Source organism: Amblyomma mixtum, chromosome 1 (genome assembly GCF_055824585.1).
Source record: "Amblyomma mixtum isolate Tamu chromosome 1, ASM5582458v1, whole genome shotgun sequence".
Classification (NCBI taxonomy): domain Eukaryota; kingdom Metazoa; phylum Arthropoda; class Arachnida; order Ixodida; family Ixodidae; genus Amblyomma; species Amblyomma mixtum.
The window spans coordinates 48548495-48567207 of record NC_143012.1 but is presented as its reverse complement, the minus strand read 5'-3'; the positions used below and the strand labels follow the sequence as shown (position 1 = coordinate 48567207).

The following is an 18713-nucleotide window of genomic DNA, read 5'->3' as shown; positions in this document are numbered from 1 at the left end:
TATCAGAGAGGGGGAAGCTCTAGAGGACGCAATGCAATTATCAGCTCAAAACGTTGCCGAAGAGGTCACCGAATGACCTTTAAGTGGCACTCCGGCTGAGAAAATCCGTCGCCAAGAAAACGAAACCAGCCTTTTGTTTCATTTTAAAAATTTTATTCTTTAAAACGAGCTCTGCCTGCATTGCTAGCAGATACACATACGAACCAAGCATATCATACACAAAACTGCACAAAACAAATACAGGAAATAAAGAAATGACGTCATGCCGGCGCATTATGGATAACAATAGTTTAGCATTATAAACGAATAAAAGAAACAAGAGAATTAGCGGCATAAAAGTGGCCAGTAATTATTTTGAAGACGGCCACGGGCCATGTTAACATCCGACATGAAAACTAAAAACAAAGTAGCTGAGGTCATGCAACTATAATACAAAAACTAAAAAAAAGTAGTAAAGGTGGTGCAACTATAATACAACATAAATTAAAAAAGTAGCTGAGGTCATGCAACTACAATACAACATAGATCCAAAGAAGAAAGCGAGCCCGCGGAAACCGAAAATTGCCCCAAAATTTCAGCACCTGACTGCACACAATGAACACTTCAGAACCGGCACATCGCTAGCGGCCGAACCTGGTCACTGCCAGCTCTTACTTTAGAAACGTGTTATATATCTATGGGCAGCAGTCTGAAGAGTGAATTAAGGCACATGAAAATAAGGGTAAAGTAGAGAAATCAATTCACCTGATGCATGGGAAAGAATGATTAAAGAAGTAGCAAAAGAATCAGAGATACTAAAAACAATTAATGCAGGAAAAAGCTGCCATTATCTGGCCGTGATGAAGCACCACCTTCCAATTTGTCTCCGCGCAGAGACGCTATAAAACAACCTAAACGACTACGGAGTTTCCGGAGCGGCGCATGAAATTGCCATGGGGTCAGATAATAGTTTACCCTGATTTCGCTAATAATCGCACAGTGACCGCAAGACTCGAACACCGGCTGTGAGACCCAGTGTTAAGGAAAGTTTAAAAGCGCGTAAAATGCAAAGTCACAATGTTTAACCGCCGCTCTACCTAGAATCGTAAGGACAGATACCTATCTCGGCAGCCGGAGTCACCACCTGTGCTCCGAAAAAAAAAAGCGCCAGCACTCTTTTTTTTTTCCGCAGCGGAGTGACCTATTGGAGGCTCGGCCATCGTGCACCGCTGTCCGCGGGAATTCAGTCTTCCCAATACCACGCGACCCGGGGTGAGTAATCGTGGCTCTCGGGGAACGCCGGATACCCCAGGATGTACCACGTTCCGTCGTCGGCGACGAAGATCCTCCTCGGCGCCGCGATCGCCGAAAACACTGGCTCGCGTGCGTAAGGCGCATGCGGCAAATTGTGCGGCCCAGATCGCGGCCATGATATTGGCCCCGCACACCATCGGCCCGTCTCTCCTTGTCGAGCGGGCGAAGTGAGTCCCCGTGGCAACGGGGGTCCCTGCGGTGGCCACTGGAACTTCGGGGACGGAGGCGGCAGGGTTCCCTCTCGCGAACGTGGTGGTCCCGGTCGGGAAAGGAACTGCTGCGGAGGCATCATTGGCTCCTGCTCTTGATGCAGTTGCCGAGGTGAAAAGGGAAATTGCGGCCGCGAATGCAGTTCCTGTCCAGAAGTCAGCACCGGCTGCTGGTGTGGCGGAGTTTGTGCATAGCCCCCGCTGGTCGGTGGCACCGGCGTGTCGTGCGTAAGTAGCGGCGAACACAGGAACGGTGGCGGGGCCAGCGGTCCGCACGCTCCGTAGGAAGCACCCGGGTCGGACTTCTTCTTGGCGTACAGGTGCTCGTTCCAAAGCTGAGTGTCCGAGCCCCTGCTGAGCTCGTTCACGTGTCCCGGGCTCTGAGCGTTGTAGAAGCCCTGGGAGCCACTGGAACCTGCGATGCGTCACACCAAAGGAGAGGTGGAAGATTAAGCGGCGTAGATTAAACAATTAACAGAAATAGCTGGTAAGAATTTGCACTAGAACGCAACGACGCTCAAGAAACTTCACGATCTGGTGTGTTCCAAGCAGCGGTTGCCGACAAGAAAAACAGGTTCGTCGACTGACGAGGTGCGCGTGCACAACTTATTCCCAAATTACCTTTAGAGGAGAATGAACAGACATATTACCGTGAGTGCATTATACGGCTCATCGCCAACGAAACCCCACGTTGTTGTCCATACGAAACGGTCCAAAAACTCTAAAAACAACATCAGCACAGCCACATAGCAACCATAAGAGGGCCAACACATGATTCACTGTTTGGACAGCCAAAGGCCAATAGGGGGAAGGCCTTTAGTACACAGGCATTTAGGGTAAATGCTTTTGATATCAATGGCTTCACCCTAAAGGCTTTCAACTTAAAGGTATATACCGTTAAGATCTTCAACCTCAACGCTTTTACCCGGAAGAATGACACAGTTGTACTGATTACGAAACACTAAACAAGCAGTTAACTATAAACGAACGGTGAGAGACAAATGCTTTCGCATTCGCAATGCGTAAGTAGTCCTAAGTGCCCTAAGTAATTTTATATTAGACCAACGCTCACGTTCTACGCAGTTGTGTCGCCGTCACCATCTTTAAAAAGGCGGTGTTTTGTAAAAATAACATTTTTTCTTTTTTAGATTTCGGGAATCCCCAAATATTCAAAATGTTTTGCAGCAGGAATAATGTTCGTATCTTATTTGGTTGGAAAGTTATAGCTAACATTCGAAAAGGTGGTAACAGTTTTGAAACCGAAACTGAAGTGGTTTGGTAACGGAAACTGATAACTCAGCGATAATCAACGGCGTATATTGAACATTTTCCGTTTTGTTTAATCTGATATGTAAAAGATTATTCAAAGGCAGTTTGTAAGGCTTCCCTTTTTTTTTAAACATTGCTTTAAATTTCCGCACGGGGGAAATTTGACGCTACAAGCATAACGCTACAAGCGTCTCACTTGTTTACTTTGTGTGTGCTTTACGCTACCGCTCTGAATGCGACCAGATTCGTCCTTCAGTGACGGTAACTGAAGTACAGCAGATATTTTGAGGGAAGCATGCATCGAACCTGGCCACCACACTCTCGTAGCATGGCGCACCAGTGACCAGTACCCGATGAGGAACGCCCAGTGTGAATCAAAGGGTGAGGCAAAAATTCAGGGCGCACTTTGACTGTCTAAAGTGCGTAGAGGCGAAAGTGTTTACCGCACCACTTTGAATGCTTCTGTGGCAGTGGTGGAGTCACATGTAATTGAGTGCTAATTACTAAGTGACGACAAATCACTAATTAATGGTTAATTACTGATTTGTGCCTGAATACTAATTAACTGCTAAGTAATGACGCTTAAGCTTCGCCTTTAGTAGTGGAACGCGATAGCGTGTTGTAGCGCTGCTAGGGAGTCCACGGATCCACCCGTTCGGAGCGATGCCTTGCCCTTTGAACGCTTTTTGAGGAAAGGAAAGGGCGCAGTAATTCTCTGTCATATCGGTGGACACCTGAACCGCACCGTAGAGGAAGGGAGGAAGTGGGAGTGAAAGAAGAAAGACAAAGATGGCCCGTAATGAAGAAAATGAAAATTGTATTTGAGGAAAGGAAATTACGCAGTAACTGTCTCACATATCTCGGTGGACACTCGTCAAAATTCAGGGGGGCACTTTTTTGACCTAAAGTGTGGTCACTGATGTGTGGTTAAGATGTTAAGCTTCGCCTATAAGAGTGGAACGCGACAGCGTCTTGCAACGCTTCCAGGAGTCCAGAAAACGCCATCGCCCATTCGGTTATATGCCTCGCTGGTCGGCAGATTGGTTTTTGAGGAAAGGAAATGTATGTCTCTCATATCTCGGTGGACACCTAAACCTCGCCGGAGGAGAAGGGAGGAGGATGGGAGTGAGCGAAGACACCGTATTCACTAGACGCACCTTTGTTCTTCCCAAACCATCGAGCTGGCATGGCGGAGTGGATAGCATGCTCGTCTCACGCTCCGAAGACCGGGGTTCGATTCCCGAGCTCGACCAATTTCTTACTCGGTTTTATTTGTTTATATGGTCTGACTTGAAAAGTTAATTAGGCTAATTGAGCAACTAAGCAACTAACTAAGCTGAGTCCCACTTACTTGGAGCATCACTATACGATCCCTTCAATTGGTTGCCTGGTTACTAGCCAAAGTACAATTGGCCCTGTTTGAAACTCGCGCACTGTGACGTCACGACCGTTTCGACCAACTGAAAAGCGTGACATTTTTGTCGACAACTGCTGCTTACAACGATGAGACATTAAAGGCTTTCGCCTTAAAAGATGTCCGTAAGAAAAGACGAGCAGCAACAAAAGCCAAAAGAGAGCTCGTGTCAGTTAAGGAATGCCCTAAGGCATGATGATCTTGTTTCTGCAATGACTGAAAAACTGTAATCGTGTTTTTCTCAAAACATGATTTCGCTCACTTTCTTGTTGTGTATGGTGTCTGTATGGTAAGGAGAACCCATGTCCTCAAAGAACTTTTTGATCGTAAGGGAAGCCGTGAGGGCTCTACTTGACGAATGCGAAGCAACCATGCTGCCTGGTTACACTTCGTAAAGACGGTACAGTGGGAGAAAAAGTCTCTGGACCACGTGGTCCTTAAACAAAGCCGATAGCTGCGCCATCAGACGGCGATTGGAGACCACACTTGCGCAGGTGGAAGTCAACATTTTGTTCTTTCATCTCCACAAGTGTTGTCTCGAGCCTCCAATTGATAGCACAGCTATCGCCTTCGTTTGAGGAGCACGTGGTCCAGAGACTTTTCTCCCTGACTGTACGTGTGGCTTAACGTGCTGCATCGACACATGGGGGCTGTGAGGGACGCCGTAGTGGATGGCTGCGGATTATTTGAGAAATCCACGGATCCTTTAAGGTGCATATAAACTGCACAACGCATGCGATGTTTCTGTTCGTAGTTGCATCGCGTCCAGACAGGGATTCTTTGCCGGAACCTGGGGATCAACAGGCGAACGCCAAAGCCACTCAGCCAACGCTTCTTCGGCTAAAACTCTGAACATGAAATGATTAAAACAAAACAACAGTAAGCTGTTCTCTACCAAGGGAGTGTGCTAGAGGCCAGCTTAGTCCCGCAGAGACGCATTCGTGCTCGCAGTTCAAGTGCAGGCGGGAAACTCCCATCGCGGCACTCACACTGGTACGCAGGCGGCTGCCGACACTCTTGCTTCGCGCGCAGGTTCATCGAGGGTGAAGGTGCAGCGACGAAGCGTTGCGTTTTCAGCTCCTGGTCCCCCAGAGGCTGTTGCAGCTGCAGTTCCACGTGATCCAGCTGCCTTTCCGGACTGCCAAGGAATACTGGCAATGAAGACAACGAGTGGTTGGACGCTGACTGCTGGCTGCAGGGCCTTGTCTCCGAACCCTGCGCATAAGGAACAAGTGGAGCTACGGTACAGGTTCCCACAGTTAGCGCGTAGGTCCGCCATATTGCTCTCCCAAGGATCCAAATGATCAGAAGCCTCAACTTCTGAATGCAGCTGGCGGACTTCGTCCAGTGATTGGAGCGAGTACAGGCTCCACCCGCTTGAATCCCTCAGCTGAACTTGCGTTATATTAAACAGGTTATTGTTTCACTACATGACAGAGGTTGCAAGCAATGCGTAAGCTACAAAAAGGCTTATCTCTATGAGTTGGGAACAGAATATTGGCCTTGCGGACGGGTGGCGCCATCTGTTATACACACCACATATCACAATCACGAACGTTTTCAAGAAATGGCCAGCACTTGTGAGAAAACTGCGCGCGATTGATCAGATATTTCAGTGAATATGTGCAGTCGTACAAAATAAAATGCCGCAACACACGAGAACAGTAGCTGCACGTGTGGGCTGTCAGCAACGACCTAGTGCTAAGCGATGCAAAGGTATTTGGTTTCTCCGCAATGGATGCATGGTTTTCAATCACGTGATCGTGTTTAGCCAATAGAGGTGCAAGCGGCGCAGGGAAAAGAAACGCGCAACTCTAGGAACCTATACATAAATTATTTCAACAAGGGACACTCAGCGTCCCCTGGTGGTATATCTACAAAACTTCTCCGCTACAGCAAAAGTTCCTCAGAAGTGTAGACTACCATGCTACGCGGACAAATAGAGTATACCAGTTTGTCCGCTTGGAAACGTTTTCATGTACGGATGCAATACAGTTGTAACTCCGCGTGTACTACAAACTTGTGTTATACACAGAGCTTCACCTAAGACTTCACGCATTTTTTGAAAAAAATAGGCGTTTGGAGTTAGCAGAACACATTTTTCGGCATAACGTCGGTGGTATAGTACGTCAGAATACAGGTAATATCTGCTAACAGCAGGCAAGTTAACTAATGTTCAATAGTTTACTTTTGACAATTACTTTTACGCTGATTATGTATGAAAGACGTGTCTGCCGTAGGTCGGCAAGAATCGAACCAATAGCTACATCTCAGCTTGTATGCACAGGTGAGAGCATGAAAATGTCACCGGGAAGGGCTCGGAAATTTTACCACGTGACTGTGGGTCCTCTTCTGCGTTTAGAGGTGTATTATTTGGCTCAGGTTTTGATTGCAACACAGTGCAGTGATTGATAGAGTTTGTGTGTTCTCCTCGGAAGGTATTTCAGAGTCCCTTTAAGCTTCGCATTAGGGGTACGACACGACAGCGTTAAAGGCTCTGTGAAAAGACCCGGTGGCTTTTTTTTCTTATCTCCTAGCAAATGTTCATTCTGTTCATTGTTTTTTACTTTAATTTCTGTTTTGCTTTATTTTTAAAATTATTCATTTTCCAAAGGACACACAAGGCCTCCCTTGAACGATATCCGGCGAACGGTCCTGTGTGATTGAGCGGTGGCGTCGCCTGTTCACGATCCAAGCGGGCAGCTGTTCGAGTCTCGGCTCCACCATTTTACTTTTCAGTGCAATTGCTATTGTTCCTTCAGATACACTACCTAATGGTGGAGGGATCACGCCACGGCCCAGCAGACCAATGAGGAATTGCGTAGCGGCGTCATCACTGTTGTTCTTTGTGATCGTTGAGGGGTGTTCGAATGGCCCGCGCAAAGAAACGTCACTACCCTCTCGCCCAATCACCATTTTTCAGTTACAACGCCAAGAAATACAAACACGCCGGCTTCTCAGCTGATCGGCGCCCTTTACGCTGTCGCGTTTAGCGGCCTCTTCCATCGGTGTACAACTGAAACTGTCCTCCCAGCCTGCCTCATCCCGTAATTGCACAGTTCGCAATGTCATCTGCCCACCTGACTAGATGTGAAGATTACGTACTTGAGCAAAAAATTGGACCGACTGGGAGCCAACTGAAACCTCGTCGATGCCGTTGCACCAGGCGGGCAGGTTCCAGGGAGGGGAACCCCAGCAGGATTCGCCGCTGTATGACTGCGGAGTCGACGGAGGTGGAGGAGTCGAGTTCGGCCACGCGACAGGCTGCTGCTCCTGCTGCTGCTCCTGTTGCTGCTGCTGTTCCTGTTGCTGCTGCTGCTGCTGTTCCTGCTTCGGCTGCTTCGTCTGCTTCGACTGCTGCGGCACCGGCTGCTGCTTCGGCTCCTTCAGCTGCTTCGGCTCCGGCTGCGCCTGCTGCGGCCCAACCGTTTCTGGTGAGATCAACACTGTGTACGGTGTGCGCATGTGCTGCTGAGCAGGAGGAGATCGCTCGGGCGTCAGCAGGCCAAGCTTCAGGTCCAGGTGCTGCGACCACACAGACGTCATCGGTTGCTGGGGCTCCCCGAAGCCGACCGGCGGCTCCTGGGGGAGTGGCGATGGCGCAAAGGGAGGGGAGTTAAATGGCTCCAGCAGAGCAGCAAGCGACGGGTCGAAGATGCCCTCCTGGACCGGCCTGGACTGCGGTTCCATGGGGATGTCCCATTCCCGCGGCCTGTGCACCGGATAGGGTAGAAGAAGTGGCAGGTTGTGAGGGCTCTTCAGACAGTTTTGTCCATCCCGCATCCCGGCGTTTGAACCGCCTTACTAGACTCGTCGCCCTTGTTAAACCCGCCAACATTTTAGGAATACGTTAGTCAACATCGCAGAATGGTACAGTAATTTTCACTTTGCTTTACTGCCCAGTTTCTTGTTTTCTGTTCAATATGCCGCTCCCCTGTGCAATTCCACTAGTACCTCGAGGTTACTAACAAATGAAAAAATAAACACTGGTGAAACACTGGTGTTTGTATAAGTCTGGCGAGCGGCACACCGAAAGTCGAGCATGCCTTTTCACGTCGTCAAACTTCCCCTCGCAACGAGTGCTAGCGCAACACGCCACACACGGGCCAGCCAACCGGAACCGCCCGGCCTGGTGTCGCATCCTCCTTCCAGCCAATCAGCGGGGCGAAATTTAGCTTACGCCGTAACACTGTCCGCACGACGAGGCCTCTAATGCTATCGCATTCCGCCAACCAACAGCTCACCACTGCGCAAGCGCACTTGCCTCTCGCTGTAGTTGACTCGCCAGAAGTTGCTCTTGGTACGGGGGCCGGCCTGGTCTGCCGCTGGTGGGTACACCTTGACGAACCATCTTTGGAAAAGTGCGTGGCGTATAGAGCTCTGCGACAGTGGACACAGGAGCGCATTTTAAACAGGCGACCGCCGTTCTTATAGGTGCAGATATGTCTACACACTTGTCTATAGAGCACTGGAGTGGTGCTCTGTGTTTACGACATCCGCCGCCGCCTGACGGGCTCAATAGGGTTTTGAGAAACACCACAAGTAAGCCGTGATTCATGCGAACGTTCATGCCCGATATGGTGACGTTTCCAGCCATACGGCGCTCCCAGGTACCGCCAGTGCGCACCGGTGCGCCGTTCGAGCGCTCCTTGACAGGTGTGTGGGGACGTCTCTACTACCTTCATCGTGGTTAGCGGGAACACGGTAGCACGCAGCCTCGCTTACTACCAGTGTATTATAGCGGCGCCACGAGGTACCAGTGCATATGAGCTCAGTGGATGTCAGGCGCGCGCTGCGCATATACGCTGGTTCCTGGTGGTCCAGTTAAAATGCGCTAGAGGCACGCGAACCCATGTGCTCTCGTGTTGCCGCTAATCGTGATGAAGATAGCTAAAGCATTATGAAACACAGCCGTTCAGTCAGCGTGCAATGAATGGTTTGGTTTGGTATTATGGGGTTTAACGTCCCAAAGCGACTCGGGCTATGAGAGACGCCGTAGTGCAGGGCTGCAGAAAATTCGTCCACCTGGGGATGTTTAGCGTGCACTGACATCGCACTGTTTATGGGCCTCTAGAATTTCCGAATTGAAATAGGCCGGTATCTACATATTGCAGCCTTCCAGTGAAAAGTTGGTGACTTTTGCTGGAAACGGATCGTCTGTTAGCTAGGAAAGATGAAAACTATATAGAAATGTCGCTGACAGGTCATTTTCAAACGGAAAGTATGACAACGTCAGCTTGTTTATGTTCCTGGTCTCTCGAGTTTATGGCACACAGTCTTGCACATCTAGCAGGCAATTATGAAGTTGAGTTCATAACTGGCGATAACAGAGTGAACAGTTTTAGAAGACTAGTGGGAAAAATTTTCTTTTTTACATCCACTTTTCTAACTGAAAAGTGCGCCTTTTGCTGCCCAACGAAGTTCAGCACGTCCACGAAGAGGAGAGTAATCGATTGTTATAGAGACCCGAAAATCCGTCCAGAACTCTCTTCAGGTTGAACGCCTAAGGGTACAGGTATGTTTTGGTCATCGAGTCCGCATTTTCTTCGTATTTCTTATCGCTGTTGCCTGTGCACAAACCACGCGTTAAGCTTTTTGCTTACCCACCTACAAGGCACTGCTCTTCTCGACATACTTAAGATGTTGTGGTTTATGGATCATCCGAAATTAGTTTACTGGTTTCATATTCGAATTTCGATTTCCTAGTTTGTGGACATCTCGTTAATCACCCCCCCCCCCCTGCCACACACACACTGCAATTTTATTTATTGATCCAGGTGTTATCTTCTAAGGAGAATGACCGCTCTCCGCCGTCTCAACTGATACAGTCTGGCAAACCGCATGGCCACTAAACGTCAACTGAACGTCCGCAGGACGTCCACGGGATATGTCAGAAAAAATCTTCAACTCCGTCTTGGAGCTTCGCTCACCTTCCAGGAGGTCACCTGACTGGCGCTCATGAACTTGAAAAAGGGATACCTGTTCCTGCAAAGTGAAGGAGCAGCAAAGCAGGATAATTATGGAAATGCGACACACGGGAACATTACATGCGGACTGATGTCTCCCAGCGCCAATAGACGCGCTGGTATACACTGTAGCTTCATGTTTTATTTTTCTACCAAAAGCGACAGACGCTGTCTACGCCGCCTCCCACCGCGTTAGTTGCGCAGATGGTCTCATCCCCTTTAATTCATACTCATCCGTGGATTCCTCGTTTGGAAGTTCATTGAAATTTAACCTCACAGACCAAGGCTTGTGATAATAACTTTTAGGTTATCATGATTTATTCCATGGCAAGTGCGGTTTCAGCCGATATGGCGTAACTTGAAAGATGGGTCAAAGCTGGGGTCCCACTGCAGCCAAATCCGCATTTTGGGATTCAACCAAACAGTGTGAACCCAAGTGGACACGTCTACATTGACTGCAGTTCGGGAATAGGGGCTCGGGAGCATGCGTTCTCCCAGTGTTCCACCTGTGAGAAAGCCGTAGACCCTTGAAAACAGTTGAGCCCTCGCCGGAACCGGGATTCGAACCCTGTACAGCCGGCGCCCGAGGTTTATCTGCGGTCAAGCGATCAGCACTCGCTGCAAACTGCGTCGCAGAATACAACGAGCAAGACTTCAAGCGCTAACTGCATCGAACTGGGTTTTGCCTTTCCCTTCAAATGTTTCACGCCGCTTCTATAGAACAGACTTGGGTGTTATAAGGCGGCAGGTTTAACTTTGTCAAGCATGCAAAACTCAGCTGCATATACGGTCAGGCGCACTAACCCTAGATGGGGTCTTAGACAAGAACAAAGCTTGTGTCGGTGTCCTCGTTTACTTGAATTACTTTTTCGCAGTCCTCTTACGTGCACCTGGAATTCTGAACCCGAACGCCTTCTTGAGTTTGTGCTTCACGCTGGTTATAGATCAAAGACGCGTTATAAAGGGACAGCTAAGACGAATAACTGGTGGTGGGTTAGCGCCCCTGCGCCAGGATACACGTAGCGAAAACGAGCGCAACGACGAGGCAAGCGGTGTGACGTCTTACCAAACGGCCGAGGGCAGCTCCGCGGCGAGGCGCGCGTTGTGGCGTCATGCCAGATGGCGCGGCGAGCGCGCGGTGTCCGCCAGCTGCAGCGGTAGCTAGGCAACGGCTCAACGTCGGTCTCTGTGCCTCCTCGGAGAACCGTCGAAGCAAAATCGCAAGTTCGTGGCTAATGTAGCTTTCGCTACAAAGGTTGGGTAGACAACACACCGCTCCTCGTTTCAAATGACGGGGCTAAGGCCAGGCACAGTCGTCGTCAGCCTTATGTAGCGCAGGAGCCACTGCTCCTTACGTAAAGCTGTTGTGCCCTCCTGACTATTAGGGCACTACTTCGGCGCTTGTTTCCTCAAGAACCTCTCACCTGTAGGAAGGTGTCTGCTTGCATTGTACTAGCGCCTTACACAAGGGCGATCGTCTCAGGCTTTTGTTCTGCCATTAAATGAGCTCTGATTTTGTATTGTCTTCATGCCCTTTCCACTACACAGGAAATTTTGTCGAACAGTTCACTGTTCCGAGTTAAACAGGTTTACGGTTTATGGGGGTTTAGCGTGCCAAAGCCACTCAGCCGATGAAGGACACCGTAGTGTAGGGCGCCGGAAATTTCCGCCACCTTGGGATCTTCAACGTCCACTGACATCGCCAAGCACAAGGTGTCCCTAGAATTGCACCTCCATCGAGACTCGACTCGCCGCGGCCGAGATTGATTCCTAGCTACACAACTTCAGCACACGTACCATTCTTCTGTGCCTAAAGGTCTTGTATGGCGGGCTCCTAATCAAGCTCATTGACGATGGACCCTGAAGGCTGTTTGTTTATCGTTCCACGGTGAGGAAGGTGACTGTACCATTCCAGTTGAAGCAGCGGTAAAAAGCGTCCTGTGTAGGCCACAGGCTCACAGCAGCGAACAGGACGGTTCCTTATGACAGCGCCCTAAGCACCGGTGTACACCTACCACAAAGTGAACAAGGAAGGAGAAAGCCCCGGGGTGCATGCCAACAATTCTTCGTCTGGGGAAGACTAGACCTCTGGTCGAAACGTTGGCAAGCACCCCGATGCTTTCCCCTCTCCTGTTCACTTTGTGATCACCAAGAACCATCTGCCCAGCCTCTCTCGATCATGGACTGGTACACAATTGGCAATCGAACCGGCATTTACTGAATCAAAAGTGTCCTTACAGCAGCCGCTGCTCGCACTCAGGCCGGAGTTCTGCACAACCCCGTCCCCTCCCAAATAAAGAGAGCAAAGGACTCACTGGAGCGCCTTGTACACATGTTGTACACGGAGCGCCCTTTGCGGACTCTCGTGGATGACCTCTGCCACCAGCTGAACCAGTTTTCCCTAAGGCCTGCGAACTTCAGTGCCAGCGGGGAGCAGCTCGGCCAGGGGACCCGGAGGGAGTTTGGGCACCGTGCACTTGTCTTCTGGGCTCGCCATGTGGCGGGAGCTTCTGGAACGCTTGCCGGGCGCTGAAGAAGCTGCCCGTCCACGCCGGGTGATGCCATGGTTAGAGTTCACTTCGAGGCTGAGCGGAAGTGTTTCCTCACACACGAAAAGCAGCCAGGCATTTCTCGTTGCGCTCTTTCCGTCAACCAAAGAGAGCCCTCCTTAGTTTGTCAATCTGCCTCATTCCGTGGCCGGATTTAAGTGGAGCGGAGGGCGCGAATCACAAATGCGGCCCTGTCTACAGAAGGAGAGACGTGTCTCATTGGGGACATTTAAATGCCGAGCCAAGGGTACGCTCTGCACAGGAAGGAGTAGAAAGGGCGCAAGCTGTCCTTCACCGCACTACCTTTTATAAAAGGGTACGCGCTTGTAGACGGCTTTCCCACGTTTACTCTCTTACAGGTGTATTCATGCTGAGAGTGCATGTGGCATTTCCATAAACGCCACAACTTACTAAAGCAACGAGAGTACCATGCAAAAATTAACGCACAACAACAGCCGCGTACAACTTGTAACCAGTCAGCTTGTAATAAGCGATCTGAAGTTCGAAATAGAAAGTTTAGGTAGTAATTTTTTTCTTACTTATTAGGTAATAGGCGTAGACCTCGGTCTGAAGAGCTCATGATATTAGAACGCTGTTATTTGCTAGACAAACTCGACATGTCGATCGGTCCTAATGTTGTAGCTCTACATTCGCTAAAGCAGACAAGTTCTCGTTCTTTCGACCCACAGTAGAAAATGGAATGAGATAGCTAAGGCACTTTCCCGTGAGGTCTAACCAGATCGCAATCTTATTGCCTTACAGAGCGTAAGCTCTACATCACGACTAAAGCTGCAAAAGCCATTTCGCCGCTGATGCCTTGACGTTGAATAAATAAGCAGTGGAAATAAATTTTGCCGCGACTCGGATTCGAACCCGCGCGGCGAGAGCAAGACAGCTGCGGTGCCCACTGTGCGAGAACAAGGTGCTGTCACAGCTTTCTTTTGTTGCGAAAGCAACACTACTCGAGCTCGCCTCGTCGCGTGTGCTCGTGGCGGTGTGGCTACCAAACGACCTCTAGGGTTTGTTGCCTAGCAACCGCTTCAGCTGGGCCCCAGCAGATGCGCGAGAGGTTGCCCGGGAAGAGCAACATGGGTCGCAAAATCCTGACTGGTGGCTAGGATAGAAAGCGCCACCTGCCAGTGCAGGGGCACATCATTTAACTGCTGTGTCACTGCGCTGGTAGTGGTATGTGAGGACTCGCCGCCATCTATGGATCTTAAGTAGGAATTACCAATTCAGCATACACGGACATTAACCGACTAAAGATACCATGCCACACCCCTAAGGCGGAGTTTTAGTGCTCCCTTCAATTTTGGCAGCGTTGGCTGCGGTGATGAACTTGCCCGCGCGTGAGTCCAGACGATCTGAGCGCCCGATTTTAGTTCGCGTGGCTACCACGGCGAGGCGCATGGCGCTGAACATTCTAAAATACCGCTAGTAGTTGTGAACGTTGGGCACACAGCACAGATTTTCAGTTGTCCGTCATAATCAGTCGAAGGGAGCGGAGAAACTATTGCACAGGCCTTTGCAGCGCATTTGAAACAGCACGTGCTAACTATCGCCGTACTCACGCAGAATGTGACCTACAGATGGCGCCAGTTGTTGTTGACCGCTACACTTTCTAAAGTACAGGGTCGGTCAAAAGTTTCAGGCCACAGGGTCTGCTTTTGAGCCGCTTCGCGGCTCATTTACGTCACCGTCGAAGTCCATTGGAGCAGGAAAAGCATCAACCTCGTCTCACAGAACATTGTTAGAGTATTATTAGTGTTAAGGGCCCGATATATGCCGCTTGAAGAAAGCGCCTGTGGGCTGCACAAAGCATCCAAGTCATGCGGCAAAGCCACACAGCGAGACGAGTTTTTCGAAGGCTTTCACTCGGTATATTCATGTATATAACCAGCGTCCACGGAAAAATATGTGGGAATGAGACTGCGGATGGTAATCGCTCGGTTATTTCCCCGTCCGAGTTGCGCGGTATAGCGTCTGCTGCAAGCATAAGTAAGGCTTTGGCGCATGACTGCGATACTTTCTGGAGCAACTTGGGAGGGCTACACCAAACTCTAGGTAGTTATAATACAGTAACTCTAGTGAGCCCGAAAGCTGTGTCCTAAAGTGGTGCATGTCTCTCTCACCGCGGCGTCGCTTCCCGGCGTCCGAGTCGCCGTGAGCGCGGGAGGTGCAGCTGGGCTGGGACGACTCCCTGTCCCTGGACGAGATTACTGTAGAGAGGTCTGGCAGGATATTGTCCACATAGTGTTGGGCCAGCTCGTCCATCATCGCCTCGTTGAACTGCACGTAGGGCACAGGCGAGGATGAGAGACTAAGACTACAGGTTCTGACTTGCAGCCTAGGTTACTTACATGCAGCCATGAACAAAAATTCTATCGTCACAACAGGCCGAGACGGGAAGGGCTCGGCCAAGCGGCTTAGGCTGGCGGAGGATTTCGTGAACGAGGCAGAAGCACAACCAGCGCTGCATTGTTGGCGGACGGCGTTAGTTTCGAACCAACACCCGTTGATTCTAGGAACGGCGCGCCGTACCCTCCCATAAGAAGCCCAACGGAGATGAGAAGAGCGGACGCGAGCGATTTCAGACCTTTCTGCGATATGAGCCGCGAATTTTTTTTCCGCCTTCTCGAGGATTCAGGTTGTCGTTAAGGGAGTTGCTCCCTTAAGGAGGGCTCTTGCAAAAATTTCTTTCCATAACGTTTTGCCTGTAATGTGTATAGCCTTTCTGTAGAAAAATCCTATAGAGCAGTCTATAGGGAAATCAAACCTACGGACGGTCTATAAAAGATCTGTATATATGCATGCACTTTGGGCAGAATGTTTTTCCAATATTTTCACAGCGTTTTCTCCATGCCCGATGAACCGTCATTTTCAACATTCCATTCTCATTTTCCGAATGTCACAGATTTGATTTCGCATGAGGGAGTACTTAACATGCTGCTCCGACTGAAAGTTAAATCTTCACCTGGACCTGATGGTATACCTGGCGCGTTCCTTCGCCGTTACGCTGAAACACTAAGCAAGTTCCTCGCAGTTATATTTCAAGCTTCCATTAGTACTGCGTCCATACCTGTCGATTGGAAGACTGCACGTGTGGTGCCCGTCCTAAAGAAGGGTGACCCGCTTTCTTTATATAACTACCGCCCCATATCTATATTATGTTCTTCTTGTAAGTTCATGGAGCACATTGTGTCTAACCTCATTTCAAAATTTCTTCAAGAAAATAACATTCTGTCGCAACACCAGCACGGCTTCAGGAAAGGGTTTTCTACAACTACTCAGTTAGTCGCCATATTTCACTTCCTTGCTTCCGTCGTGGATAGGGCTGGCCAGGTAGACTTAATTTTCTTGGATTTCAGCAAGGCTTTCGACCTAGTACCCCATAATAAATTAATTGAGAAACTTGAACTGATAGGGCTGCCAGATTTTATTATTGCTTGGGTATCGAGGTACTTAATACAACGCAAACAGTACGTAACTATTAATGGAGATGATTCTTGCGCTCTTCCGGTCACATCTGGTGTCCCTCAGGGCAGTGTGCTTGGGCCACTGTTGTTTTTGATATATTGTAACGATATTGTAGATGTGGTTAATGAACCTGTACAGATTCGCATGTACGCTGATGACTGTATTATTTTCAATGAGATCTGATCAGCTGACGATCAGGCAATACTAAATACGTCCCTTAATAGTATCCACGCATGGTGTAAACGATGGGGCATGAAACTTAACTTCGAAAAGACTGTCCTACTACGTGTTACAAGAAAACCTAATCCATTTAAACGCTCCTTTTTTTCTGGGTTCAGGAGAAATTACCAAAGTAACTGAATATAAATATCTTGGTGTTACATTAACAAACAACTTAATTTGGAACACTCACATTTCTAACACTTGCTCGTCTGCCTTACGAAAACTTTGCTTGTTGCGCCATAAACTAAAAGATTCACCACTTCAGGTTAAGAGACTAGCATATGAAACCTTTATAAGGACTAAATTGGAATATGCGTGCATTGTATGGGACCCGTATACTCTCACTAACATAAAAGCACTTGAGCGGATCCAAAGAAAAGCTGTGCGATTCATGTTTTCGCAATACAATAGAACTGCTTCTGTCTCTGCATTAATGCAGTCGAATTCAATACCAACCCTTCAGTCCCGGCGCAAGTTTCTTCGGTTGAAATTCTTATTTTTGTTATTTAACCATAAACTTGGAATTAATTCTTCGCCGTATCTTAATCTACAGAACACCAGACAAACCCGACACCCCCACCCCCTTTCTCTGACCCCGTACTTTGCAAAGACTAACTTATTTCAGCACTCTTTCGTTCCCCAAACCACCAGTGACTGGAACAGCTTACCAGCTTCGTGTGTACGGTCTCTTGACCTGATAAGTAACCATTGTTAGTTAGTTTTTAGTTTGTTTTGTTAGTTTCTTTTTCTTTTCCACGTCATTTCGCTCTGCTCGTTTTCTGTTTGCACTTTGGTATTATTGCTCAATTTGTGTTCTGTTCTGTATCCACTCCTGCTTGGGCCTCACGGCCTGCAGTATGCCATAAAAAAAAATACAGTGCCTATACACCACGAATAAACAAAAATATATAACTATAGGAAGGCAATAGTGTATATAAGATGTCAATGGACAGTCTATAGACCATTTTTTTGTGGGGACTAGCCGATGAGCGCTTTTTTGCCGCGAGAATGAAGACTGTGGAGAGGTATCAGAGAAATTCGCAAGCGTATCAGGACCGATGTCGATATTCTACACGTATAACAGCGACCATGAGCGAGGAGTAAACCGATGCCCGCCACAACATCAGCGGATCGTTTCCTGAGCGTTCAGCAAATACCACGAAGCGCCTTCTGTAGGGCTGCTTGGTTTCACATCGTCGGTTCTGGCAGCGCTGTGATTGTCCGCACATCTATCAGTCCTTGCTTTTCGCGCTGCCCGAACCAGCAAACACCGAAAGCCCCAGCATTTTTCGATGAATGTCAATCAAATAAACTTGCCTTTCTTTGGTCACTCATTCAGAAACAAGGGCAAATCGGAAGCACAATGAACGGGAACAGCCACTGCGAGCTTCAGGGTAACATTTTCTGCAGGGGGCTACACTGCACCCCGTGAGAAGGCAGGCTGACGAGTCGACCGGATAGAAAGTTGTCATTAGGAAGCTTTGTATCCTTACGAGGATGATCTAGACAGTGTCTATAAACTTCTTGTAGACGCTACTGCCACGCTATCATGATCATCATCACTACGCCCTCTGCAGGAAAAGGCCTATCTCATGTCTCTCCAATTAACCCTGTCCTTTGCCAGCTGCGACTACCGTATCCCCGCAAACTTCTCACTGCCCACCTAGCTTTCTGCCTGCCAGTGCTACGCATCCCCAAGCCCATTTCTTCCTCTTCGATTTCGACTAGGATGTCATTGACCCGTGTTTGTTCTCTCACCTACTCCGCCCGCTTCCGATCTCTTAATGTTACAGCCATCATTTTTCTTTTTATAGCTGGCTGCGTTGTCCTGAACTAAGCTAAACCATTTTCGGTAGCCACCACATTTCTTTCTCATGAGTGAGTACCGGTAAGATACAACTGTTCTGACGCTTTCCTCTCGAAAGATAATGGTAAAGTGCCATTCATAATCTGAGACAACCTGCCACATGCCGCCACCACGGTTGATCAGTGGTTATGTCGGCTGCTGACCCGAAAGCGCGGGCTCGATCCCGGCCGCGGCGGTCGAATTTCGATTTAGGCGAATTGCTAGGAACCGTACCACTACGCTCAGTAGGGCATTTGTTTGTTGACCGCAGCTGTAAGCACTGCATTATGAAAATCACAAGGAGCCAGCGAGCTCATTTATTTCCCCGACCACTACGAGAGGACTTTTTTTTTCTGGTAAATGACGCGGCAGTGCTTTTTGTATATGTCGTCAATAATAACCGCCGCATTTATTTGCATGAAGGTCAATAAAAATGCTATCCCCTCGGGCTTGAGCCTAATTGATCTC

At 48.9% G+C, this 18713-nt stretch overlaps 1 pseudogene across 1 annotated transcript in view; it reads right to left on the bottom strand.

Annotated features, from left to right (window-relative positions):
* Positions 1-196: 196 nt before the first annotated feature.
* The window catches only part of LOC149366272 (uncharacterized), a 33409-nt pseudogene continuing 14892 nt past the window's right edge, over positions 197-18713 (bottom strand). The window contains exons 3-9 of the transcript XR_016283692.1: positions 14833-14989; positions 12467-12689; positions 10116-10170; positions 8450-8565; positions 7291-7897; positions 5175-5400; positions 197-1917 (exon numbers count right to left, since the gene is read on the bottom strand). The product of XR_016283692.1 is annotated as an uncharacterized LOC149366272 (transcript). The remainder of the gene's footprint in view (positions 1918-5174; positions 5401-7290; positions 7898-8449; positions 8566-10115; positions 10171-12466; positions 12690-14832; positions 14990-18713) is intronic.